General features: G+C 40.1%; 2 pseudogenes; both read left to right on the top strand.

Annotated features, from left to right (window-relative positions):
* Nucleotides 1–7,465: 7,465 nt before the first annotated feature.
* On the top strand, nucleotides 7,466–7,560 carry LOC142441681 (small nucleolar RNA U13; annotated as a pseudogene).
* Nucleotides 7,561–24,051: 16,491 nt separating this feature from the next.
* LOC142440042 (fatty acid-binding protein 5 pseudogene) lies at nucleotides 24,052–24,731 on the top strand (annotated as a pseudogene).
* The last annotated feature ends 2,751 nt before the right edge of the window (nucleotides 24,732–27,482 follow it).

The raw sequence follows: 27,482 nt of genomic DNA on the forward strand, positions 1-27,482 counted from the left end.
CACATATATGGATTTTTACTAGAACTTTCTCCATATTCTATTGGGTCACTTCTATTTAGGATGGCACATATATGGATTTTTACTAGAACTTTCTCCATATTCTATTGGGTCACTTCTATTTAGGATGGCACATATATGGATTTTTACTAGAACTTTCTCCATATTCTATTGGGTCACTTCTATTTAGGATGGCACATATATGGATTTTTACTAGAACTTTCTCCATATTCTATTGGGTCACTTCTATTTAGGATGGCACATATATGGATTTTTACTAGAACTTTCTCCATATTCTATTGGGTCACTTCTATTTAGGATGGCACATATATGGATTTTTACTAGAACTTTCTCCATATTCTATTGGGTCACTTCTATTTAGGATGGCACATATATGGATTTTTACTAGAACTTTCTCCATATTCTATTGGGTCACTTCTATTTAGGATGGCACATATATGGATTTTTACTAGTGGTTGGCCAATGAACATCCTGAAAGTTTTGCTTCATCTTATTATTAATATTGACTATTTTTGTTGTTGCCTAAACCTGTGAGTCCTTGTCCAATTTATTATCCAACTGAAATAAATCAGACACTATGAGCAAAAGAAACAAAAGGGATTTCATTGTCGGTGCAGATACAAAGCAGCATGTGGTCTCTTGACCAAAATACCATTTGCACCGTGAATTAGAGCACCTGAGTGCCTTATAGCCTCCGATTCCTTCCTGCCATTCTCGCCCTTCTAACCCATTTCTGTCCATCAACAGAGGTCCAGTTGGTAAGTCATATTCTCCCAGATGTCCTGTGAGAGTCTAAGACTTATATAAACCTCTTAGGTGATCAATATACAGTGTACTTAGGTAGAACAGTGGGTCGTATCATTATAGCTCCTCTTGATAACCCTTGAGACTGAGGTGAGTTGACAGATACTGGTATATGACTCTGCATGCTCGCAGATCTAAAGCATACTGCGAGAACACTTTTTTTCCCAAAAACTCTTGGGATGGAATGCTTCAATAAGAGAAGACTCAGAAAGCAGAGGGGTTGGCACAGAGTAAATGGGGGTGGAGGTAAGGGTGAAGGGGCAAGGTGAGGTAGAAAAGGGAATGTTCGTCTCAGGGTTGTAATATGAAGAGACAACTCTTCCCTGGTCATATGTGGAGGGCCTTCCAACCTGACTCATCTTCCTCCAGCACTCTATCAGATTGTTGTTCTGTTGTTATTCAAAAGATTAGCACTACTTCTAATTGTATTAGAAGTAGCAAGCCAGGTCATTATTCCTACTGTCTTAGACTGGAAGCTCCACTGACACCTGTTCACCAAGATTGACACAGCTGGTGTTTGAAATAATAGTAGCCTAGTATCCAGCATCACAGCCACTCACAAGCCATCACTGTATGACAAACAATTACATTAGTATGGCTCACAATCCTTGGCAGAAAGTAAATCCCTCGAATCAGGAGTGAAGAGACAAAGAAAGACATCCTGAGACAGTAGAGGAATACGCATCAATAGCAGGGAAGGAACACCAAATGGTGGTTTTCATTTGTGTAATCCCTGTGTCTAAACAGGGTCATATGTACAAGCACAGAGGATAAAACCAACACATCTTTATGGGAGATGCAATGGAATCCACAGCTCTATCTATCAAGCTACTTATCTACCATCTCTCACTAGAAGGAATCAACACAGCCAAGATCTTAGTTTGGATTTTTACTCTCCAAAGATATAAGAAAATCAATTTATATTCTTTAAAGCTACCGCTTTGCAGTACTTTGCACACTTCACATGCAGTCCACGGGAATGAGCATATACACATAGACGCTAGAGAGAGTGATTGATTGACTGATGACACATAGATAGATAAGCTTTTTTGCTACTCTATCAAGCTTCCAGTTCTAAAAAGACAGATATTTAGAAAGATAGACATTTTTGTGCCTGAGAAGAAATAGTCTTCTATCTAAATCTATTTCCTTTGGGGACACTCCGTTTGATTAGTCACATACTTCCTTATCCCATTACACTCATAAACTAGAGCAAAAAGATGAAGAATATTATATTTATGGGAGAAAAATCATTCACACACCTCTAATTGGTTAATCCTTTCCAAGTTGAACTGAAAAGGCACCTTTCCTTTCAGAATAAACATGCTAGAAACAAATGAATTGCCAGAACAGGTTTTCGTGTTTTGTTCTGTTTTAATCCCATTCCACATGGCTTGACTTCTGTTTGTCTTCCTGTCAACCTTCTACACTCACTTTGGCATTGCTCCTAATCAGCAAGCAGTGCTCCATAGGAATATCAGTCTACAAGTCAGTTAAAACAAACTTGGTGACCTGCCTTCCTCATGGGCTCCTTCATTTAACAGCAATTCACACTATTTAGAATCAACCAGACAAAAACAACCACACGATGCCGGGATTTGAAGGACCACTATTCAACTGCACATCCATTTATGATGGGGAACAGGTGTCTCCCTTCTCCTCCTTCCTTTGGATATGAAATGCCTTCAGTCTCTAAACAGTTGATACTGAAAGATATTCTACCAGTGATCTTATTTTTATATCTTCTGAAAAGTTTATTGCCCATAAAACCCATAATTCCCATACCACCAATAATTAGTTTGCACTTGCTTTATGTAAGGTACTCTCATAAACATATTACAAGATAAAAAATAGATTTCTTACCCATAAAGTAAATTGTGCATAAGTAATGATACTATAATACATGGCAAGTAGAATACAAAAGGCTTAAAAGTTTGCGGCGTTACAGAGCGGATAACAAAATGAGCGATTAGTTATGAATGGCAGGATATTCATTATGGGAAGTTGGGAGGCATGTGAGATAGGAGAAGTAGAAGATGGAGAGGGATAGAGACAGAGGTTTATGTCAAGGGATCTATACCTGTCATAAAACAGAGAATGAGCATAACCTACAGAAGAAATTTTTTAATTCTTTCTAGAAAATTGCCTTTACCTCCATGAACAAAGTTATTTTTGTGCCAAATGGATTTGGTATCAAGTGTTATACTCTTTATTTTGTAGACCAATGGTTTCCAAAAGTCAGTGGCAGATAAATCTAAATGTAAAAAAAGAACCACTTGTAAACTTCACGCTTTTTTACATGAAACAAAATGTATTTGATTGAAATAGTTTTCTTTATTCTGATTTTATATCTTTTGTATATTTAGAATCAAATGTCACGTCTTTCATGAAATGGTAAGTGTAGATAATCGTTTTAGTGGGAATACTAATGTTCTCACTTGACAAAATAACTGCAAGCAACTCTGTACTGGGCTCCCTAATGTAGTTGTATGTTACCTGAAATCTCAAATTTAGGGACCCCTGTCAAAGATAATATGGACCATTGGATGGGGACTGATGTCATGAGAATTATTCTTTAGGAAGCATCATTTTGAAAGCAGCATGCCAAAAAAGAAACAGGGGAAGGGAGGACAGATGAAAGGAAGTGAAACCGACTGGGGCTGGGTATCTGAGAGGTGCTTAGAAGTCTCTGGTAAGAAGCCGATGGAACCTGACCTAAGACGTTGACAAAGAGATGAAGAGAAAGCAGTGGGTGCAAGAGAGAAGCTCCAGGGGTTGTGAATGCTCGATGCTCAGTGTCGGCAAATGACAAACATGGCTTCTTAGGAATGAGCAGAGGGCAACAGAAACAGGTGCCAACAAGTTGACTCTGATGCATGGCAACCCCATGGGTGTGAGGATCAAACTAAACTCCACATGGGTTTCAATGATTTCTCTTTCAAATATAAATTTCTCTATCACATCTTCCAGTTAGCAGCCAAGTGTGGTAACTATTTGTATCACACAGCAATGTCAAAGCAGCCCTGGTGGCATAGTGGTAACGCCATGGGCTGCAAACCACAAGGCCCACTGTTCTAAACCACCTGCCGTAGGAGAAAGGCGAGGCTTTCTACTCCTGTAAAAGAGGTACAGTCTCAGGAAACTCAGAGGGGCAGTTTTGCCCTGTTCTATAGGGTCTCTATGATTCATAATCGACTCAGAGACAGTGAGTTGAGAGTGAGAGCAATGTGTCAGAGAGGGAAAAGGGTGCAAGGCCAAGCTCTGGGTGGAGACCACCTCTACCCCTGACTTCTTTTCATTCGTGTAGTAGCTTCCTGTTGGCAGGGATGGGGTGATTTTCATCTTTTCTGAAGAAAGCCTGATTTGTGAACTCTGAATCTAGTATAACCATTTTTTATTTGCCTATCTCTAATGATATTGTGTAAGGGGTAAAAATCTCATTATTTCTCAAAATTATTTCTGTTAGTACATTTCTCTGTTGCCACAGACTTCACTAAGATCAGCAGCACATCAAATTGGGGTGAGCTGAGAAGTAATGAAACAGCCTAAGGGATTCAAGACTTTCCGTCAAATGTAATAAGGCGAGAAAAGGAAAGACACATGAAGTAGGATGACATTTGAGCAACATTCAAAGCTGTGTAACATTGGCAAAGGACATTCGGGTTCTACAGTTCTTTGCAGATACTCTTTTGTCATAAATTAACAAGATTTGAGTTGCGATCAAAGTTATTATTTTGCATAATTCTTAATTGTTAGTTAACATCAAGTCACCTATGACTCGTGTGTACAAGAGAATGAAGCAATGCCTGATTTGCACCATGTGAATAATCATTGCCATGTTTAAGCCCATTGCTGCAGTTACTGTGTCAAACCATCTCATTGAGTCTTCCTCTTTTCCACTGACTCTCTGTTTGCCAAACACAATATCCTTCTCCAGGGACTGGTCCCTCCTGATCACATGTCCACAGGAGCATAAACCCCGTGCTTGCTTCTAAGTACCATTCTAGCTTTACTTCTGCCGAGACAGATGTGTTCATACTATCGCAGTGCTATTACTGAGATTTAGTACGGTCTAAACACTTGAGTGAAGATTGAACGTGTCAATGATTTTGTCTTGCTTGGCTCCAAAAGACATGTTGCATTGGGTAAATCTATGGCACAAGATTTCTTTAGAGTGTCGAAAAGAAAGGACGTTACTTTGAGCATGAAGGAGCACCTGACTCGAGCCGTGGTGTCTTCAATTGCCACACATGCATGTGAAAGTTGGACAGTGAATAAGGAAGATTGAAGAAGAACTGATGCATTGGAATTGTGGAGCTGGTGACGAGTATGGAAAGGACATGGGCTGATAAAAGGGCAGACAAAACTATCTTGGAAGAAGCATGGCCAGAGTTCTCCTGAGAGGCCAGGATGGAGAGACTTTGCCCCAAGCACTTTGGACATGCTGTCAGAAGTGACAAGTCTCTGGAGAAGGATCATACTGTGTTGTAAATTGAAAGGCGGTGGACAAGAGGAAGGCCCTTATGGAGATGGACGAACACAGTGGCTTCTATTGAAGCCTAGAAACAATTGTGAGGGTGGCGCAGACCTAGGCACTTGATATGCACAATCTCACTCAATATCCACACACACACACACACACACACACAGAGTTATCAGACATGTCATTTAAATAGAGCTTGCTTTACAAATAAAGAAATCAAGATATAATTAGATTCTAAGCCTAAGAGCAGAAGAACCAGAAGTACCTGGCTGCCAACACCAACAGTTCGGACTGGAGACACAATCGAAGGTCCTGATTAGAGAGGGAAAAATATAGAACAAAACTCAAGTCCATAAAACTATAAAAAACAGATTTACTAGATAATAGAAACTAAAGGAACTAAGAGTGTTCTATGGCATTAAATATCAGTTAAAATATCAGTTAAAATATCAGTTAAACCTGGAACTGTAGACACTCCCAATGGCCACCTTTCAGGAAATTAATGCATTGTCTATAAGATTAAAAACAATAACATTTGAAAGAGGACCTGATCCAAAGGGCTTAAGTGGAGAGCAAATGCTCTGAGAATGATTGGGGCAGGGAATATGCAGATGTGCTTTATACAATTGATATATGTATATGTATGGATTGTGATAAGAGTTTTATGAGCCCCTAATAAAATGTAAAAAAAGAAAAGAGGAGAAAAAACAAAGAAAATGATTAGGGCAAAGAATGTACAGATGTGCTTTATACAATTGATGTATGTATATGTATGGACTGTGATAAGAGTTGTATGAGCCCCTAATAAAATGTTTTTTAAAAAACACAAAATGGAAATATAAAAAAAAAACAATAACATTTGTGAGGAATGTTCTCTGGTAGATAAACAACAGTTTCAGATCAAATGGTCAATGTTTGGCAAAAAAAGCAAAGAGAAGCAGAGAAACTGGACAGCTGGAAATGGAGCCAGTGAGGCAAGAAACGGTGAGAGTGCGGACATATTGCAGGGGTTAACACTAACGCACAGAACAATGTGTATATGCATTGCTGAATGGGAACCTAATTCACTGTGTAAAATATCACCTAAAATACAATGAAATATTCCAAAGAGAAAGACGATATGTAGGGTGATTACGAGTGTGCTGGGTACACCAAAACCCTCAGTCAGTGTTGTTGACTCTCATGATAACTGTGGGTATGGGGCCAGGGGCAAGGTGTGCAAAATCAATGGATAGTTGTTCTTGTCTGCTTCCATGAAGATTTACAGTCTTGGAAACCTTAAGGAATAGTCCTCTGTCCTCTAGGATAACTGCAAAGTGGCATCGGCTGGATGGCAGTAGGTTTGGGCTTTAGCGCCTAAGGAATGCTCGAATACAGATACCAGTCACGAGGAGATTTCGTTAGACAAGCCAAGTGATTGACCCACATCTCAGAATAAGAAGTGACTGGTCTGAAATGGGGATATAGTTACATATATTTTAGTCCTCATTCTTTGGCAAATGGAAAAATCCCAGCCAAAATCAGATAAAGAAGAAAGAGAATTTATGAGTTTCCGCAACTCAAAAGTCTGGTAGGTAGGCCACAGCTGGCTTCGGAAGGAACTTACCAAGCAAGTGAAACCATGCCATCGACATGCGATGACCTTAGCAGCTGTCTTTGGGTAGCTTCCGGTCCCCCTTGTGATATCAGGGCGTCTCCGGTAGCACCAGCCATACAGCCACGCTTCCCCAAGACCAGCAGGAAAACAAAATAGTCTCTTCTTCAGCAGCCCAGAGAAAGCCTCACTGCACCCCCTTATTGTAATTAGGTCACAGACTGAAAGAATTCTTGTGGTTTGTGCAAGATCGTGCATTAAATGGCTAAACCTGGAGCCAGTAGCAGCATAGACCCCTTTGAATGAAGGTAAGGGGCTGTTCTCCTGTGGTCACCAGGATGCTAGTCACAGAAGTAAGGTACGTGGATGCTGAATGGAGTCATCGGTAGATGTACCCAACTCTAGAAAGACCTTGCAGTAGAACTTGAGCTTTTAATTATATTGTATCCTAGCTCAATAATGAAAATTCATAGGAACAAAGACAAGGATTGGTGTATTATATGGATTTTGCTCTTACATTGTCTCGCGTGACTCTATAAGAATCTGCTATACAAAACTTCTAACGGCTCCTCTTCTGGTTCCTGAGCACGATGATTGGATTTGCACGCATATGAGTCTCTCATAAACCTTGTTACGACTTCGGCACATTACCCATTGAACATGAAAAAAAACTCGATGGAGATTGTGACATAGAAGAACTCTACCTGCTTCTGCTTTAGTAATCACAGAAAGAGAATTTTCTTTTGCCGTTTCCATCCTGAGGTGACTTAGAAAGAGATTCAGGCCTCAGTTTCTCCCCTCTGTGCCATCTGCTTAGGCCAGAATCAGACTCTGAATACCTGATCATCTGAATGAACTTCTTCTTTGCTGCCTCTAATTCACTGGCTTTAGGTTGAGCCGTGGGAGGATTAGCACCATTGCCCTATGTATCCCTTTAGAGTCTGTTGAAGATCTCACAAAAGAGCCCATCTCATGTCTGGAGCACGTCCTCCCTCTGAGAACAAATGCAAAAAGGAAGAAAGAGCCCTGATTTTATTTATAATTGTCTTTTTGTACTTCTCTAAAAATATTAACTTACTGGTTCCTACTTCGTCTCAAAATGGTTTTCTTTTGTTTCCACTGACTCCCTGACAAATTACCGTTAGAAGAATAAAAGAAAAGGATGCTTGTTATTTCGTGAGTATGTTGATTAAATAGTTTATAATGCAGTTAAACCTCCGTTCTTTGTGCTTAAAATACAGGAAACATTCTATTGGGCTATTCTCTAACAGTAAAAATTCAACTGAAAGTCTATTACTTCCTTTTCTTTAAAGCTCCAACTTCCTAGCTGGTATTGCAGACAAACAAAACAGCTCATTTCTGTCCTTAATGTTGCATTGAGTGTAGAAGAATGTACACTTCAATGGTAAGTTTTAGATAAAAATTGTAACGATTGTGTTCCTTTGTAGTTTCAACACCCCATTTATCATTTTGCTTAGACTAAAAATTCCTATTGGATTAGTAAATATGTGTACCTTTGCACTTAAGAAGAAAAATGTTCCTATTAAAATGTAAGCACACTATAAATGATATCCAAAAGGGTAACTGGCCACCACGTATGGTCTTCTTCTTCCTCACTCACCCCTAGGAGCCTCTCCGCTATAATTAATATGACTGTGGAATCTTTCCTTTCTGGGGGGCCTTTTATTCTTACAGCCTTTCTTTTTCTTTGTCCAAATGCTTCCTGATATAAAAAAAATTGAACTGAATTTCCTCAGAGAGGAATATTAATATTCTTTTTTCCCATTATTTTACTGTGGTTGTTGTATAATTTTAGGTCAACTCGACAATCCTTGGTAGGAGTGGAGTCAAATTTGTCAATCAAGTGGTGGCTGGATGACATCTCCTGGAGGTTGTGGCCCTTTGTGTGAGAGCGAGGGACTCTGGGTTCTGCCTATTTCTCTGCCTCTTTGCCTCCTCCTTGCTGGGACTCTACTGAGAAGCCCTGTCTGCTTCCAGCGGTGGCCCCAGGGGGGCTATCGGGGGGGGGGGGGGGGCTATGCCGATCCTGAGCACTGTCAGTGCCCTGCCATGCTTCCACTTACCTTCGGACCCATTTCACCCTGCACTCTCCAGCCTGTGATGTTTGGCTTCTCAGATCACCGTACTGAGTCACTAACTGTGAGTCTGACAAGGGACTTAGAGACCAGCATCAGACGTGTGGACTTGAGTTGGACTGGGCTGGGGCACCTTCTTTATAAATATAAATACTTCTTGATGTAAAGTTCTTCCTTATACATATATGAGTATCACTGGATTTGTTTCTTTAGACAATCCAGCCTAATATATTTACCCTCAGCTAAACATGGGTAAATGAGAAACTTGAATACGCAAGGAATCCCTGGGTGTTACAAACTGTTAATATACTCAGTTGTTCACTAAATAATCAGAAAATGTGGATTAAATGAAGAATTTGGCATCAGGATTGGAGGAAGCCTTATCAACAACCTTCCATATGCAAATGACACAGCCTTGCTAGCTGAAAGTGATGAGGCCTTAAAGAGCAAGGATTTCAGTACAGATTACAACTCTGTAAATCCTCACAAATGGACCAATAGGTGATATAATGATAAATGGAGAAAAGATTGATATCAAGGATTTTGTGTTGCTTGGATCCACAGTCAATGTATATGGAAGCAGCAGCCAAGAGATGGAAAGATGCTTTGCACTAGGGAAATCTGCTGCACCAGATCTCGTTAGACTGTTGAAAGGAAAGGTTGTTACTATGAGGACTAAGGAGCACCTGGCCCAAGTCATGGTGTTTTATGTTTTTTGGGTTTTTTTAAATAAATCATTTTATCAGACGCTCTTACAGCTCTTATTACAATCCATATGCATGTGAAAGTTGGACATTTAATAAGCAAGACTGAAGAAAAATGGATAAATTTGAATTGTGGTGCTGGAGAAGCATATTGAAAATACCACGTAATGCCAAAAGGACAAACAAGTCTATGTTAGAAGGAATCCATCCAGCGTGCTCCTTAGAGGCAAGGATGGTGAGACTTAGTATTACAAACTTTGGACCTGTTGGCAAGAAAGATTCATCCCTGTCAAAGGACATCATGCTTAACAAAGTAGAGGGGGACTGATAAAGAGGAAGGCCTCTGACAAGATGGTAGGCAACTGAGAGTTACAAATAACAGTGACTTATACATTTTTAAATGTTCACATAGAATAAGGACTACTATGTTAGGGTTCTCTAGAGAGACAGAACCAGATTGCTGATAATTATATATATATACATATATATATATATTTATTAAGATAGATCATTAACACAAGAAATGAACTGTTAAATTATATACAGATAGTGAACAGTTAAATTATAAAGCAGTACAAATGGCTCAGTGCAACTCACTCCCATGAGAGAATTGTTAGACACTGGCAGTCCTTCAAGTCTTGAGGACCACCAGGTAGTCCTCTGTAGAGAGAGTTAGGCTATCCCAGCACAGGCAGCAAACAGCAAGGCAGGTCACCAACCGTCAGCCATGTCACCAACTGTCAGTCCCCAACTCCAGAGATGTACGTTCCAATTCTCTGGTGAGGCAAGTCTTAAAGGGACCTCAAATTACAACGACACAGTTCACAGGTTAGGTGCCCCACAGGTAGTGTAACTTGCAAATTGAGGCACAGAACAAGCAAGGCCGCCACACACTGGTCTGATGATCAAAGAGCATGAGACAAGAAAGGCGAGGCTCGCCGAGCCATTTATCTCTCCGCCCTTCAATTAATCCCACATGTGTTTATCGGCCAGGCTGGCACAATAAACTAACTATCTCAACTACGTTAAGAAAGGCTCTTCAACACTTCCATGTCAACATGGAGTAAACAGAGCACATTTGCCCCACTGCGCTGTGTGCTACTTCCCTGCTTTCTTGCAGTGAACCTTCTTCCACCTTCCCTGTAAGGAACTGATAGCCTGTTCCCAAGGAAACACTCCTTACTCCAGCTACCATCCAGAGCACATTCTTGAGATTTATCCTTTATCCTTTTTATTGTTAATATGTTCTATCCATCTGTAGCTCTCTTCTTTGTCACTTTTCACCTCACTTATCAAAATATCTACTTTATGCTTGCTTGGTTTTTATTTATACTCCATTTTTACTACCAGACATTAAGTTTCCTGAGGGCAGAACCTTGTCCAACTCATGTGTGTGACATTGTTAGTGCATGAAAGAACTTATGCCTCTCTGCTTTAGCTATGACAATATTGGGTTATGTGACAACACTGGGGACTCTCCTTGCTCAGCCTTGATATAAGAGCAGGTTTTTCATTTGCTAAAGGACTGCATGATAACTGAGCATGTACTTTGTGTTAGTATTGGTATTTTAGAGAAGCAAATCCACAGAAACGCGTGTGTAAGAGAGAGTTTTATATAAAGGTTCAGTGCATATCAAGAAAACATCCAAACCCAGTGCTGTTCAAGCCCACAAGTCCAACATTAGTCCATATGCCTGACACCAATCCACAAAGTCCTCCTCCATCTCACAAACACACACTATGATGCCGACTGCAGGAGGAAAGCCGAGTCAGTGAATGTGTAAGCATCTCAGGGCTGGTAGGGGTCTCCACACGGTTGCTCCAGCACCCAGGCTGCATTGGGATAGGTCCATGTGGCTTCTCCTCAGGGATATCTTGCAGGAAGTGAGCCTTGCCAACTGAAGCAGGGAACTGACTAAGGTAGCTGCACCCTAGTCTGACCATCAGAAAGCCAGTTATCCCTCCGCCCTTCAATTAACCCCACATGTGTTTATAGGACAGGTTAGCACAATAAACTAACTATCTAATACTTTAATGGTAACCCAGACTTTCCCTGAATCTGAGCTTAGGGATCTTTTGTCTCTCCTGGCAGCAGTAGTTGTAAAACCTCTAAAGATCCTCTGCTGATGCTGCCATGGTTAAGATTTAAAAAGTTACTGTAGGAAGATAACATGGGAATAGGAATTAGATAAACTTTTAGAATCTTCGTATCAAAGCATGGAAAGCAGACAGTAAAAATGATACAATAAAAATACAGGAAGTTAAATTCCTATTCTATTCAAATAAAGCAACCATCCTCTTCTAGATCAATATATTCTTATCTTTCTCAGAATTCCAGCAAGTAAGCAAGATAATAACATCATTCTTCAAAGCTAATTTCTCTGACCTCTAGAATAGAACACTAAAAATTAAAATTAGGTGATGTTCAAAAATGACTTCACAATTTTCAACCAATCAATAGTGATCACTGATCTTTGCCTATGAGACTGAGAATCTTCTAGTTCAACTAATTTAGTTATTTCACTAAATTAATTTATATGATAATTAATTTTATAATAAAGAGGAAAATGTGTGGTTTCTTTGAGAGGTGGGCATGTAAACTTCATACAAGCATTGAAAATACCAACTACCTAGTCACATACCATCTAGCAAATGATCAGTATCCAATAAATAAAATGTAATATATAAGGAATTGGTTTTATATTCCATAATATAAAACTAAGAATCTAAATAGTTTCAGGTAAACCAAAATGTTTTATAAATATATGTTGGTGACATATTTTTTAATTAGTTGATTTGTTTTACATGTGTATCATCAGAAATCACAGTGTACAAATACTCTTGGAGATTTTTTGGTTAACTTTTATAATAACAATTCTAAACCATGCTGACCAAAACTAAAAACAATTGTATAAAAAATGATATAATTTTATGGACATTCAATGAAGCAATATTGTGTGCAGTCTACACAAAAATGAGGCAGCTGTATATAGAACCGGACTAGCTCTATTCAGAAATTGTAGTTATCATAACATTATAAACATTACTTTGTCAGATTGGTTGGTCTAAAGAAACAAAACCAGTGATGTTGATCTATGTATGAGAAAGAAATTTATATCAAGAAGCAACTTTACATCTAGAGAGCACCTGGCCAGTCCAACTCAAATCCGTAGGTCTGCTGTTAGCCAGGGCTCTCTTCAGATGCAGAGAACTGCAGGCAATGACACCAAAAATTGAAGTGAGAAGGAGGGAGAGCACGGGCCACTGGGTGCAGGTCACATGGATCCAAGGTCAACGGAAACATGGCAGGGTGCTGACACCTCTCGGGGTCAAGAGGTGCACGTTGGAGCCAGACAGCCAGTCCCAGGAAGGACAATGGCAAATAGCAAGAGGGAGTAGTTTCCAGTGTCTCTCACTTTATACAAAAAGCCACACCCTCAGGGAGGTGACATCAGGCTTCCACTGCCCCGACACAGTCACACAAATTCAAGTTGACATAAAATACAACTGCCACAGTGACTAAGGTATCATCCTCTTAAAGACTTACATTTGTCTTAATAGCCCGGACTGTTCTGTCTTCCATGGAATTTTGCTTCATGGGATATTTTTAAAACATATTTAATTTCAAATTCATCGTTACTATAATTTTTAGGTGAGGAAGGACAAGGAATATAGATCTTACGTTCTCTTCTATCCATATTTGCAAAGACTACACATTAGTGAAGATGTAAAATGAGAAACATTCTTCATGTAATTTATAATATATTTATTTGATTGGTGTAAACACTTGTTCATCAAATGGCCACCATCCCACCCACATGGAAGTCCTTACCCTTAGCCTACCCTGCTCTACTTCCACGTGTGCTGTCCTGCTTTTCCTGATTAGACCTCACTATCTGGGGCCATGCTGACCTCATGTTGCATGTCCTTTTTGACGATTGCTGACAGCTACATTGTGCGACCTGTCACGCAAGTGCTCACCCCACACACCATGCCCCTCACGTTGCTCTGAGCCCGCTCCCACCTCCATCCTGCTCCCGTGAAGGACCCTACCCTGCTCCGCCCCACCTCGTGGTGTTAAGACTGACTTGCCTAAACAGGATAAAGAGGAACAGAAGGAGAAGAGGTAAATTCACCGTTACTTTTTAAAAAGAATGTCTAATTTTCCTCGTGAGGATGACAGTCAGTGGCGTGGGGACAGGCTTTGTGACACATGTAGGAAAGAAAGCCTCGATAATATTTTCAAAATTGGTAGTTCTTTTGTCTTAACTCAGAGGAAACCATATGTAGAGTAACAAGGATTTTTAGGGTGATGCTTTGTTTTTTAACAAATTACATGGTAAATTGAATATTTCCATAGAGAGGAGATTTAGTAATGCAGGTAGAATTTATTTATCTATGTGTACTAGGGTCACTAGGATAGTAGAATCACACACAAAAAACTCAGAAGAAAAGTAAAGTAATTACAGACTTGGAGAGTTTAGAACCAAAAGTAAATTTTTTGTTTTGTTTTTTTTTAAGTATATATTTTAAATTAGCCAGATGTTGGCCAAAGAAAAGATCATTTTTCCTGTGGAACCAGAGAGTTGCTTCAGTTCTCAATGTCTAGAGTGCTCTTCACCAGAAAATGTCCTCTCTGCCATATTAAAAACAATTGTCTTCTTACCCCAGGCTCTGACAACTTCTAGTACAAAAATCTCTCCAAAGCCAAAGTTACGGGCGTGCAGGGATCCTAAGGCACTTATTAGAGAAAGTAATCTTATGGCTGCATTGCCTCTGAGGGTCATCGCACATTTAATTGCAAGATGAAAAATCACAAACACAAATTTGATGGCTTTTTGTGACTGAAAATGAAAAACACCGGGATTTTGAAACTGTGTGAATCAGTTTTGTGGAGATGGTCTCGTATTGAGTTAGACATGCCAGTTAGCATTCAATTTCCACCCAGAACATACATATTCTGCACCAAAAAAGGCAATATACATTAAGTAGTGTTTTTTCCAAGAAAATGGCACCATTTCAAGATGATTTCATCTCTTTGAGCATCTTCGTGATGAGGAGCAGATCTCTTCCGGGTAGTTCACTTTATTTCCTTTTTTTCTGTGTAGCGTTTATTATGAAACCTAGTGTAACTTTTCTCTATAGACTTCAGTTGTGAGAAAATGGTGCAGGCATCTCAAATCCACTTCTGTCCAATCATTTCTGACTCATTAAAAAAACAACACAGCGCCATGAGTTGATTCCAACTCACAGCACCCTATACAGGATTTCTGAGACTGTGTATCTTGATGGGGGCAAATGATTCGTCTTTCTCTCCTGGAATCGCTGGTGGGTTTCAACTATTGGCCTGGAGGCTATCCCACAGGCCTAATAGGGTGCCTAGAAAAGAGGCATAATACTAGAAAACATGGGACATACATCAGTGTCTTTTGGAATGTGAAATATGATTCTTTTAAAACCCACTGCCAGCATATCAAATCTGACTCTCAGAAATCTATACAGTGTTTCAAAAACTGTACATAGTTACAGGAGCAAACAACCTCAACTTTCTCCTTTGAATTGACTGCTGGGCTTGAACTTCTGATCTTGTAGTTACCAGCCCAAAATCTAACCCACAGCATTCTTTCCTGAGCATCCCTTTAACCTCCCTTGTAGTATTGCAACGGGAAAAGATCATATTAATTCATAGCAGTTTCAGTGGCCATTCAACACGAAATCCTAACACCCCCGTTTCTCAATTCTTTTGTCTTGGTAGATAGGAAAATGTTTTCTTATTCTGGAAAAGTTACCTTTCATCACTCACCATTAGTATGTAAATGAGAATGCTAAGAAAGACTTGGCTGCTGTCCCTAAGCAGTCAACGTCTCTGTACTCGCAGCACTGCACGATCGTGCCGTTCTGAGGCCTGCCTGGCTGATGTAAACCACTCACTCACTCTGCTGCTCATGGGAACCTTGAACGCATATGTCCGTCCAGAGGGGCCTCACAAGAAAGGCTGGGGATCTATTTCCCAAACACCCACCATTGAGAACTTCACAGAGTTCAATTCTACTCTAACACACAGCGAGTCACCAGGAGTCAGAATCTAGTCAAGGCTAACTGGTCTGCTCTCCCCGTTATGTAGTTTCGGGTAAGTCTCACTGACTTTGAACAAACTGATGAGTATCCGCCTCTCTAAATAAACCTCCCTCATCACACCACCTCCTCCCATGTCCAGACGAAAATAGTAAGCCTACAAGGGATCACTTTGGTTTGCTATATCTTATTTGTAAAAATCTATTCTCCATTATGCATACCTTCAAGTGTCTATTTTTCTTCTCATTTAAAATTCTAAAATGTAAGCAACTCCCAGAATCACTGACATGATTTACATTTTAAACTGAATGATGAAAGAGCCTCTGTAGGTGAATTAACTTGTTTCAAGTAATAGAAAATATTCCCAGAGTTATTTTCCCCAAAATCACCCGTGTTCCCAAATCTGCAAATCTTACACTCTGAATAGCTCTTGGATTTATTCTTTTCTCCTGTCTTCTCTTAGAATATCTTGGGCACCATCAGCAGCTCTCGCGTGACTGGAGGATAACTGCTATCTGACTCTCCCGCCTCCGGCCTTTCTCTGTGCCACCTCTTTGCTACCACCAGAGCAGTCTTCCGACTGGCGATGACAACTCTCTAGAAACTGACAATGTCTCTTAAACAACATGTCACTGTGTGTCAATGGGTGTGAAATGGTAAGACATTAAGCACATGAAATAAAATAATGCTGAGTCAGAAGGTACATCCTCTTATGATACATAGAATCGCCAAGTACATATTTTCCCAAATGCAGAAAGCCTTTTTAACTTGATGTCTCACATTCCAAAAAGCAAAAGATTAAAAAAAATTGTTTCCACTGACTCAACACACTAAAAATGGCAATAGGACACTGCTCAAATGAAAAGAACAGAAATGTAGAGCGATAGAACCACGAAACAAAGGGAGAAGCGCTTTTTCCGGGTATAAGTAACTTGGGGCATATTTTATTAATTCTGCTGGGGGCTAGCAAAGGCTTCTTAGAAATATAGCTGATATACTGTTCCATGCCCTTAGTGTTTTGCCTCGGTGTGGTGGGATCAGATCAGGCAGAATTCCCACACTGTATCTCCAGTGTTGTCCTCTGTTGGGCTATGGGGCAGTAAAGGATTTCGTGAATCATAGTGGGGCCAGCCATCTGGTCTTCCTGTGAATTGGCTGTTCTGAGGGGGAATATTGTCCTCAAGGCTTGATGGGCCAGGATGAGCTCCGCTATCTCTTCCTCCCCCTTCATTTGCTCCCGTGTGCTCTGATCAGACATGTCCCTCTTCCGGAGCTGCAAATTCAGCGCTATACTCTGAAATAAATTCTTTTGGGGGATGGGGGAGGCAAGTTGTCCATATAGTTGGGATTGGAGTGACCCTCAGACCTCTCCACTGGTTCTCTTCTCCATGCCGGCATGTTGCATTCACATCTTGGAGCAGTGGGTTGAAGTCAGGTCCCTCTTTCCTTGTGGAGATATAAACAATTCCCTTCCCTTTGGTAGGTTAGTGGCCTCTACCCCCGCCACTCATTTCTTTTTTTCTGTTTTTATCCCCCCCCCTTCTTTTTAGTTGGCTATCATAAGTATTCGTGGATTTGGTCTGGCCCCTGCCATACTACCTGGTCCTTACCCTGGGAATGTTTGTATACAGTAGCATTTTCCCTATGCTACTTTGCTTTAAAAAAAAAAAAAAGCTTACCTCAGCAGACTCATGTTATATTTGTCATTTTGTGCTTGGCTTACTTCGCTTAGCATGATTTCATCCAGTTCTTCCCATGCAGCGATGTGCTTCATGCGTTCATCACTGCTTTCTTGCAATGCGTAGAACTCCATTGTATGTATGTACCACAGTTTTTTAATCCACTCATCAGTTGATGGAAATTTGGTTTGTTTCCAACTCCTTGAGATTGTGAACTATGCCACAATGAATATTGGAGCACAGACGTCTGGCCTTGGTTTGATCCTTGTCTCTTCTGGGTATATGCCCAGTAGGGGGATTGCTGGGTCATATGGTAACTCTACTTCCATCTGTTTTAGATATTGCCAGATTGATTTCCATAGTGGCTGTACATACTTACAGGCCCACCAGCAGTGGATGAGAGTTCCTGTCTCCCCACAGCCTTTTCAACACTTGTTGCTTTCTGATTTTTTGAATTGGGCTACCTTTGAGGGTTTCAGGTGGTACCTCATTGTTGTTTTAATTTGCATTTTTCTTATGGCTAAAGATCGGGAACATTTTTCATATGTTTCTTGGTCATTCAGATTTCTGCCCCTGTGAAACTTCTGTTCAGGTCCTTTGCCTACCTCCTCAGTGGGCAGTTAGTTTTTTTTTTCTTTTGGGAACCTAGCAGAGTATTGTAGATTTAGTAATAAGGTCTTTGTCTGATGTGTCATTGCTAAATATGTTTTCCCAGTCCGTGGACTCTCTTATTACCCTCTTGGTGAATTCTATCAATGTACATAATTGTTTTATCTTCAATATATCCCATTTGTCAATTTGTGTATCCTCTGTGTTTGTGTCCTTCCTTTTTTTTCTGATAGCCTATGTATTCCCTGTGCCAAATTTCTCAAGTTGGTCCCAATTCCTTCATTGCTGACCCTAATAGTTTGGGGTTTAACTTCAAGGTCTGTGATCCACCTTGAGTTTATTCTTGTGCATGGAGTGAGATAAGGGTCTTGCTTCATTTTTCTGTAGGTAGATATTCATGTTTTCCAGCACAACTTGTTAAAGAGGGCATCTGCTTCCCATTGGATATTTTGGGGGCCTTTATCAAAGATCAGTTGTCTGTATGCTGATGATTTCATTTCTGGGTTTTCAGTTCTTTTCCATTGGTCTGAGTATCTGTCATTGTACCAATATCATGTGGTTTAGACAACTGTGGATGTGCTAAAGTCAGGTAAAGCAAACCCTCCCACGGTGTCCTTCTTGAGGTGTTCTCTGCTTATTCTGGGCTTTTTCCCTCTCCATATGAAGTTGGTGATCAGGTTTTTCCATTTATTTGAAGAAATATGAGGGTAATTGTATTGGTATTGCATTAAACTTATATAGAGTCTTAGACAGAACTGACATCTTTACTACATTGAGTCTTCCAATCCACAAGCATGAGACATTCTTCCATTTGTGGAGGTCACTCTTGGTTTCTTGTAATAGTGTTCTGTAGTTTTCCTCATGCAGATCTTTAGTTCTTATAGTCAGGTATATCCCTAAATATTTCAATTTTTTCTTGGCTATTGTGAAAGGTACCAACTTTTTTTATCTCCTCTTCTGTGGTCTTATCCAATGTGTATAACAGTCCGATGGATTTCTGTTTGTTGATCTTGTATCCTGCCACTCTGCCAAATTCCTCTATTGCTTCCAGTACTCCCCTTGTGGAGCTTTTGGGATTTTCCATATATAAAAGTCTGCAGGGAATGCCAAAAATAGACTTTGGGGCCAGGGCTTGGCGCCCCACGAGACACGACTGGAAAACACTCCTAAAGGCCAACAAACAGTCCTTGAACTAACTAAAAGCTTTTCTTTCTTGTTGTTGTGGGTTTTTTGTTTGTTTGTTTGTTTGTTTTTGTCATTGATTTGTTGCTTTTGCTCTGTTTTATTTTGTTGCTTGGTTTTGCTCTGTCTTGTTTTTGTGCATGTTATTATCTCCACAGGTCTGTCTAAATAAAAGAGGCTGGATGAATAATCTGAAGGAGAAAACAATGGGACCAACAGTTCTGGGGGGACATGGGAGAGGGAGAGATGGGGGGGAAAGGTAGTGGTGTTAACAAACCCAGGGACAAGGGAACAACAAATGATCCAAATTGGTGGTGAGGAGGGTGTAGGAGACCTGGTAGGGTGTAACCAAGGGTAATGTAAGCGAGAGGAAGTACTGAAACCCTAATGAAGGCTGAACATGATAGTGGGACAAGAAGAAAGTCAAAGGAAATAGAGGAAAGAGCTAGGAGGTAAAGGGCATTTATAGAGGTCTGAATAAAGGCATGTACATATGTAAAAATATTTATATATGAGGCTGGGGAAATAGATCTATGTGCATGTATGTATAGATTTAGTACTAAGGTAGCAGATGAACATTGGGCCTCTACTCAAGTACTCCCTCAATGCAAGAATACTTTGTACTATTAAACTGGTATTCCATAATGCTCACCTTCCCAACATCACTGAAGACAAGATGGGTGCATAAGCAAATGTGGTGAAGAAAGCTGATGATACCTGGCTATCAAAATATTAAGTATCTGGGGTCTTAAAGGCTTGAAGGTAAACAAGCGGCCATCTAGCTCAGAAGCTGCAAAGCCCACATGGAAGAAGCACACCAGCCTTTGTGATCACAAGGTGTCGAAGTGATCAGGTATCACGTATCATCAGGAAAAAAAATCATATCATTGTGAATGAGGGGAAATGTGGAGTGGAGACCCAAATCCCGTCTTTAGGCAATTGGACATCCCCTTATGGAAGTGTCTCAGGGATGATATGAGCCAGTCAATGTGCAGCGTAGCAACGATGAAACATACAACTTTCCTCTAGTTCCCAAATGCTTCCTTCCCCCCCACCCCACTATCATGATCCCAATTCTACCTTACAAATCTGGCTAGACCAGAGGATGTACACTTGTACACAAAAACTGGAAACACAGGGAATCCAGTGTGGATGATCCCTTCAGGACCAGTCAGGAGAGTGGCAATACTGGGAAGGTGCAGGGAAGGTGGGGTAGAAAGAGGGAACTGATTACAAGGATCTATATATAACCTCCTCCCTGGGTGACAGGCAACAGAAAAGTGGGTGAAGGGAGACCTTGGACAATGCAAGATATGACAAAATAATAATTTATAAATTATTAAGGGTTCATGAAGGAGGGGGAGTGGGGAGGGAGGAGAAAACTGAGGAGCTGATGTCAGGGGCTTAAGTGGAGAGCAAATGTTTTGAAAAATGAGAGCAATGAATGTACAAATGTGCTGTACACAATTGATGTATGTATGGATTGTAATAAGAGTTGTATGAGTCCATAATAAAATGATTTTAAAAACAAAAAAAAAATACAGCTGATAAAACTATTGTACTATATTCAAATTTTATGCACTCTCTAGCTATTGAACTCCACAAAAAGACACCAATACAAAGAAACAGCTAATTCAGAGCACAAAAATTTGGAACCCATTAACTAGCCCAAGAGCAAAGTAGTCTAAACCAATTGGGTACAGATTGGAATAGAAGAGGCCTCACCTGGCTAAGGCTTTTGCTAATTCTCTAAAAAAGATACATTGAGTCCCTCTGGGACTTGGGGGTACAGTGAATGGTATGACTCTTTGCTGGGCATGCCTACACAGTAGGGTATGCTGGGCCCCCGAAGGGTTTCCCATATGGGCTCCAGTAGATTTCTTTCCTTTTGTTTAAAAAAAAAAAAGATACATTGAAAGCTAATGCCAATATCATGTATGAGCTGAACTATATAATAAACTACAGATTATTCTCGTTCCCTAATTTTCTTAATTGCTTCTATTAATCCTCTTTACGTTAATAAGTTACATGTTTTAAATTCATTTTAGGTATCATTATGGGTAAACAATTTGACTCAGTAGGTCCCTTCTGGAAATGATAGGAGGACTTTGGAGGCCCTGAATGAGTAGAATAAATGACCTGGTTCGCTTACTGACTGATGTTGTACTCATCCGTCCTCTGCACATGCAGAGTGCATTGCCCTCTCTGTGGTCTGCTTGTACTACGTCCTATGCCAGCAAGTGTTTGCCCGTTCATAACAGCCACGCATACAGATATGGAGCCACAAGCTATTTTTTAATTCTGTTCTCCCATTACCTTTGTATACTTCTCTGTGGCCCTCCGAGTACTGGTTTATGTATCTAACCTGTCAAATGAAACTGGGAACACTGTGAGAAATACATTATGAGGTATGTCCCCTCTGACTAGATCTTCATACAAATAAAATGTTGGTTTTGTGTTTGCTTCTAGTAGACTTATGTTTCTCAAGAAAACATCCCTTGGTGTTAAGAATAGTTTGAATTTTGGAAGCAAAATGATCTGCCAATAATATAAAATTCATCCTACAGGGTGATAGACAAAAATGTGAAATGAAGGGCAAAGGACAACACAAAAATAAATCCATGTGTTGTGGACATTGAGAAATACACACCTACTTGTATTATTCACATAAAAAGAAAATTGTGTCAGACACCATGTCTGCCCCCTCTGCGCCCTCTCTCACTGCAGCCGCGTCTGGGGCCGCCCGTGCCTCCGAAGTTTTGATTGTATTCATATACATGCAGTTAAAAATACTTGGCTTTACGTCAGACCTTATACCTTTCTCATCAGGTCTTGAGACTTCTCCGTGGTGCTCGCAGGAGTAGAATAGAAGAGATGCTCGTAGGAAACTATTCTATATTTCGGCCTACTCAATTCTGAAATGCACAGGGATTAACACCAGTGAGACTCCTTTGATCAACTGAAGGTTGGTAGCTGGCAGTGAGTATAAACCCACTTCCTCACAAGGTAGGTAGTTCTAAGACACATTGCAGAAGACTCCTCAGGAAGTTCCAATTGACTGAAAACCTGCTGTCCATCTTGTAAAATCCCACTCTTGAATTTTCCTTCTTCCCCAGTACACTGCCCATATTCTGAGCTGTTTTCCCTCGGGAATCACTTTGAAATAAACCGGACTACGTTGGAAATCAAATTAGCAATGTCTTCAGAAGTGAATATAATAATGCTATATGTCAAAGATAATGAGATATGGCCAAAGAACAGAGAGGAAAATGCATGGGTGTAAGTCTATATGTGAGATAACAAGAGAGAAATAACAGGACTAAACTTTGCATGAAAAATACTAGAAAAGCTGCAAACTAATCCAAAAGTTATAAAGATAAAATGAAGTATTTTATCTTGAGGGGGCCAGGAGGACCGAAAAGTAAGCACAACTGAAAGAGGAAGCTGAAGAGTAACGGAAATCAAGCATTGCAAGTGACCTCTTTTAGAACAACAATAAACTCGGTAGGTCTCAGAAAAATGTGATAGTCTTATTTAGCTCATTAAACCTAAAAAACCAAATGGATTGTCACAGTTATGAATACATTCAATCTTCTAAATCCAAAGAAAAAGATACATGTATATACCCAGCATCCGTTTAGTCTCAAAAAAAATATTGGCAGTGAAGAGATGTGCATGTTATCAATGTACTTCCATTGTCTAACTGAAAAAATAAAACATCTAAATGTGTATTTTGAAGGAACTCTTTCAAAATAATAATACAGATGTCTTTGAAAATTGCTTTTTGAAAAATAATTTAATTTTCTTTTTTTTTAGATGTAGTAAAATTAAATAAGTACTTTTTTCTCTTCTTCCGCAGAACAATATATATTTGGTTTGGTTTTCCAAAAGACATGAATGATGCTATTTACCTTTTAGTTTCCACCATTTCTGAATCATTGCTTCGTTCATAGGGATTATGTTGCTGATAAGTGAAGTCCAGTTGATTCTGATTCATGGTGATTGCATGTGTGCTAGGTAAGACCGCTTTATAGGGCTCTCAAGGCTGTGGCCTTTCCAAAGCAACGTGCCAAGCCTGTCTTCTGGCGCATCTCTGCATGGGTCCTCACTGCCAATCTTTCCACTAGGAGTGAAACACTTAGCTGTTTGCACGATTTCGGGTCGCTCAAAAGGGACTATAGTATTTTAAATCATTTAGACTTTGTAAAGTTTGAACTCACTAGCTACTCCACAGTAGAAAGCTGTGGCATCTTCCATAAAGAGTACAGCCTTGGAAAGCCCCTGGAGGAGATTTGCATTGTACTTCCGGGACTCTACATAGCAGGCGCTTCACGACAATGAGTAATTATAGCTGTGTTTATGCTGACAAAGGCTGTCCCAAGGATTTTCCAATTTAAAACTGGATGTGTTCTCAGAGTAAAAATTTCTGTCTCTTTTTTTGCCTAATATCATCAAAGCAGATGATAGATAACCTTTCTCCTTATCATTGCTACAATTTTCAAAGGATTTGAAACTAAGAAATCAGGGATTCATTACAATATTTTTTATTCTTCTACAGATATTAAAACCAGGAAAATCTAGAGTTGGGATCTTAAAATAAAGCATATCTGAAGCTTTATATAGCCCAAACTCCTCTCAGTTATTAAAGAATAAGCTGAGTTCCAAAGAGGTAATATGATTGTATTATTAGTTAGTGTTACCACTAGTATTTTAACTCAATTTAATAACTGCTTCATTTACTTTTTGTTCTGCACCCACACAAGTGCTCCTGTGCTTTGACTGAGAAAGCAGATACAATAGGTTGGAGATGGTGCCAGAAAATGAACCCATCCAATACAAGGGCAATCCAGGTGTGACCGAGCTGATTTCTCTGAGTGGAGTCAGTCATGGTGACATGAGTCAGTAAAGCTTTTGGGAGTGGAGCTCAGTCTTTATCTGCTGATGGGCACTAGTCAAGGTAAAGAGGAATAGCTAAAAAAAATTTTACTAATAATAAGAACTTGGAATGTGTGGAGTATGGATCTAGGAAAATTGGAAGTGGTCACAAATGAACTGGAGGCTCTCCTGCTGGACTTTCCTCTGCCTTATCTGCTTGTCCACCGGTCCTCACCACTGTTCAGCAGCTCGTAGGAAGATGGTGCCTGATAGAAAGCAAAAGTTTTGAGGAAGACATGAAGGAACTGGGAGTGGGAATGGTTCTTCGAAAAATGGGAGCAATGGCCAAGCCTGACTGGGTCATCTTTACTGATGGCAGCATTTTGAAAACAACAGTTTTCTTGTGACCTGGGAGGAAAGTTTGAAGAAACTACAACTGATGGCAGAAAAACTCAGACTGTCTGCCGCTTCACAGATGGGGCTTTGGTCCAACCCCAGGAATGGGATGGGAAGGAGCGCACAGCAACAAGAACAGTAGAAGGGGGGAAATGAGTGATGGAATGTGTTATGAACAATGGCACCTGGACTCAGACCTATGAAAAAGTAGAATAAACATTCGATTATCATTTAGACAAGAATTAGTGGTGAGCATGAACAAGCTCAGTTCGATGAGCAAATCTCTGTATTGTATTATTTTTTCATTCTTATAATCCATTATTTCTTTTTTTTATATTCTATTATTTCTATCACACATACTTTACATGCAACATTTCAAAGTGTTTCTTTGATTAGGGTCATCTCTTTGATGAAAAAATGAATAGGTTTGTGATTAAAAAGAGGGAAACTTGAATCTATAAAGACATATTCTGGACACTAGTGAGCTGAAATGGAGTAGCACTGGCCAGTTTGAATAAGAAAATCATACTATAGAATAATACTATAAAGGGAATGGTGTGGACTTTGTTGTGAAAAAGAGCACTTTAAAATCCAATATGAAGTACAATGCAGTTGCATAGAATTATATCTACGCGTCTTCAAGGAAATCTAACCAATACAACTATTATTCAGATTTATGCACCAACCACAAATGCTACTTATAAAGAAATTCAAGAATTCTACCAACATCATCATTCAGAAATTAATCAAGTATACACTCAATATGCATTAATAATTATTGGTAATTAGAATACACACGTTTGAAACAAAGAGAAAAGAAGTTTTAAAATATGGTCCTCTTGAAGGGACCAGGTAGCAGACACCAAAGAACAAAAACCATCATTGTGTGATCACCTCCCTCACATAAACGCTGAAGATGAAGGTGTGCATAAGTAAGGGTGGTGAAGAAGGCTGATGGTGCCCAGCTATTGAGAGATATAGCGTCTGGGGACTTAAAGGCTTGAAAGTAAACAATCGGCCATCTAGCCCAGAAGCAACAAAGACCACATGGAAGCAGCACACCAACATGTGTGATCATAAAGGGCCGAGAGGACCAGGTTTCAAACAACAAAGGCGGGGCGGGGGAGGAATCATAACGCCATGAATGAGGGGAGTGCGTGATGGGGACCCAATGCCCATCTGTAGACAGCTGTACATACCTTGCAGAGGGGTAGTGGGGAGGAGATGGGTCACTCGGGGTTCAGTGTAGCAACAATGAAACTCAAAACCTTCCTCTAGTTCTTGAACACTGCCTCCCCCCAATTATCATGACCCCAATTCTACCTTGCAGACCTGGTTATACCAGAGGATGCACAGTGGTACAGTAGGGATCTGGAAACACAGGGAATCTAGGGTGGATGAACCACTCAGGACCAGCGGTAAGAGTGGAGACACCGGGAGGGAAGAGGGTGTAGAAAGGGCGAACCGATCTCAGGGATCTACATGTAACCTCCTCTCTGGGGAATGGGCAACAGGAAAGTGGGTGAGGGGAGACGCCGGGCAGTGTAAGATAAGATAAAATAATAATTTATAAATTATTAAGAGTCATGAGGGAGGTGTAGTGTGGAGGGGGGGAAGGAAAATGAGCTGATTCCACGAACCCAAGTGAAAGGTGAATTTTGAGAATGATGAAGACAACGAATGTATAAGGGTGCTTTACTCAATTGATGTATGTATGGATTGTAATAAGAGTTGCATGAGCCCCAATAAAATGATTTATTTTAAAAAGTTTTAAAATATGATCCTGGTGATAGAAACAAAGCTGAAGATTGTGTATATAATTTTGAAAGACCCATGACTTGGTCACAGCAATAACTTTTTTCAATAACAAAAAGGTGACTTTAGACAAAGACTTCTTCAGATTTAATACACAGAAATCACATTGACTATATCTGTTGAATGAGACAATGGAGACACTCATATCAGCAGCTGAAACCAGGATAGGGGCTGACTGTGGAACAGACCCTCAATTGCTCATATGCAAGTTCGGATACAGCTGAAGAAGACAAAAACAAGTGCGCCAGAACCAAATTATGACGCTGAGTCTATCCCACCTGAATTTTGAGAATCGCAAGAACAGATTTAATGTATATAACACTGATGACGGGCCTGATGAGCTGTGGGAGGACATCAAGACCATTGTTCATGAAGAAAGCAAAAGATCTTGAAAAAGACAGGAAAGAGGTACTGGGCCGGAAGGGAAAGGGCGGGTTCCCTCCTGAGCCCCGAGATCTCAGACGCTCAGTAGGAAGATGTGGTACAGAAGGCTCTCAAAGCCTGGCAGATGGCCCCAGCCTGGAAGTGACGACGACACTGAGAGCTGCCTTTCGGGCCCTGCTTTCCAGGTCACGGCTGAACAAACACATCACTGGTTCTGATGTCCATCTCCTTCTGCTCCATCTCCCTTTCCACATCAAGGCAAATCAAAGCTTCTTCTCAGAGACTCGCTTTATTCAGTTCTGTACCTTTGGGGACCTCTGCTCAAGCCGAACCCACCTAAGCATGTATCACTCTGTGGAGAATGAAACACCCTATGTGCACACACACAGGAAAGAAAAAAAAAGATCGAAGTAGATGTCGGAAGAGACATGAAACTTGTTCTTAATCATAGAGTAGCTAAAGCAAATATAGGGAAGGATGAAGTCAAAGAATTGAATAGAAAATTTCAACGGGCAGGTCAAGAAGACAAAGCCAAATATTATCATGAAAGGCACAAGGACCTAGAATTAGAAAACTGAAAGTGAATAACATGCTCAGCATATCTGAAACTAAAAGAACTAAAGAAAAAAATCAAGCCATTAGTCACAATATTCAGAGTCTATGGACAAAATATTGAATGATTCAGTAAGAATCAAGAAAAGATGGAAAGAACACAGACTACCAAAAAGAACCTGTCATTTCTGCCATTTCAGTAGCATATGAGCAAGA

The sequence above is a fragment of the Tenrec ecaudatus genome, chromosome 2, assembly GCF_050624435.1.
Source record: "Tenrec ecaudatus isolate mTenEca1 chromosome 2, mTenEca1.hap1, whole genome shotgun sequence".
NCBI lineage: Eukaryota > Metazoa > Chordata > Mammalia > Afrosoricida > Tenrecidae > Tenrec > Tenrec ecaudatus.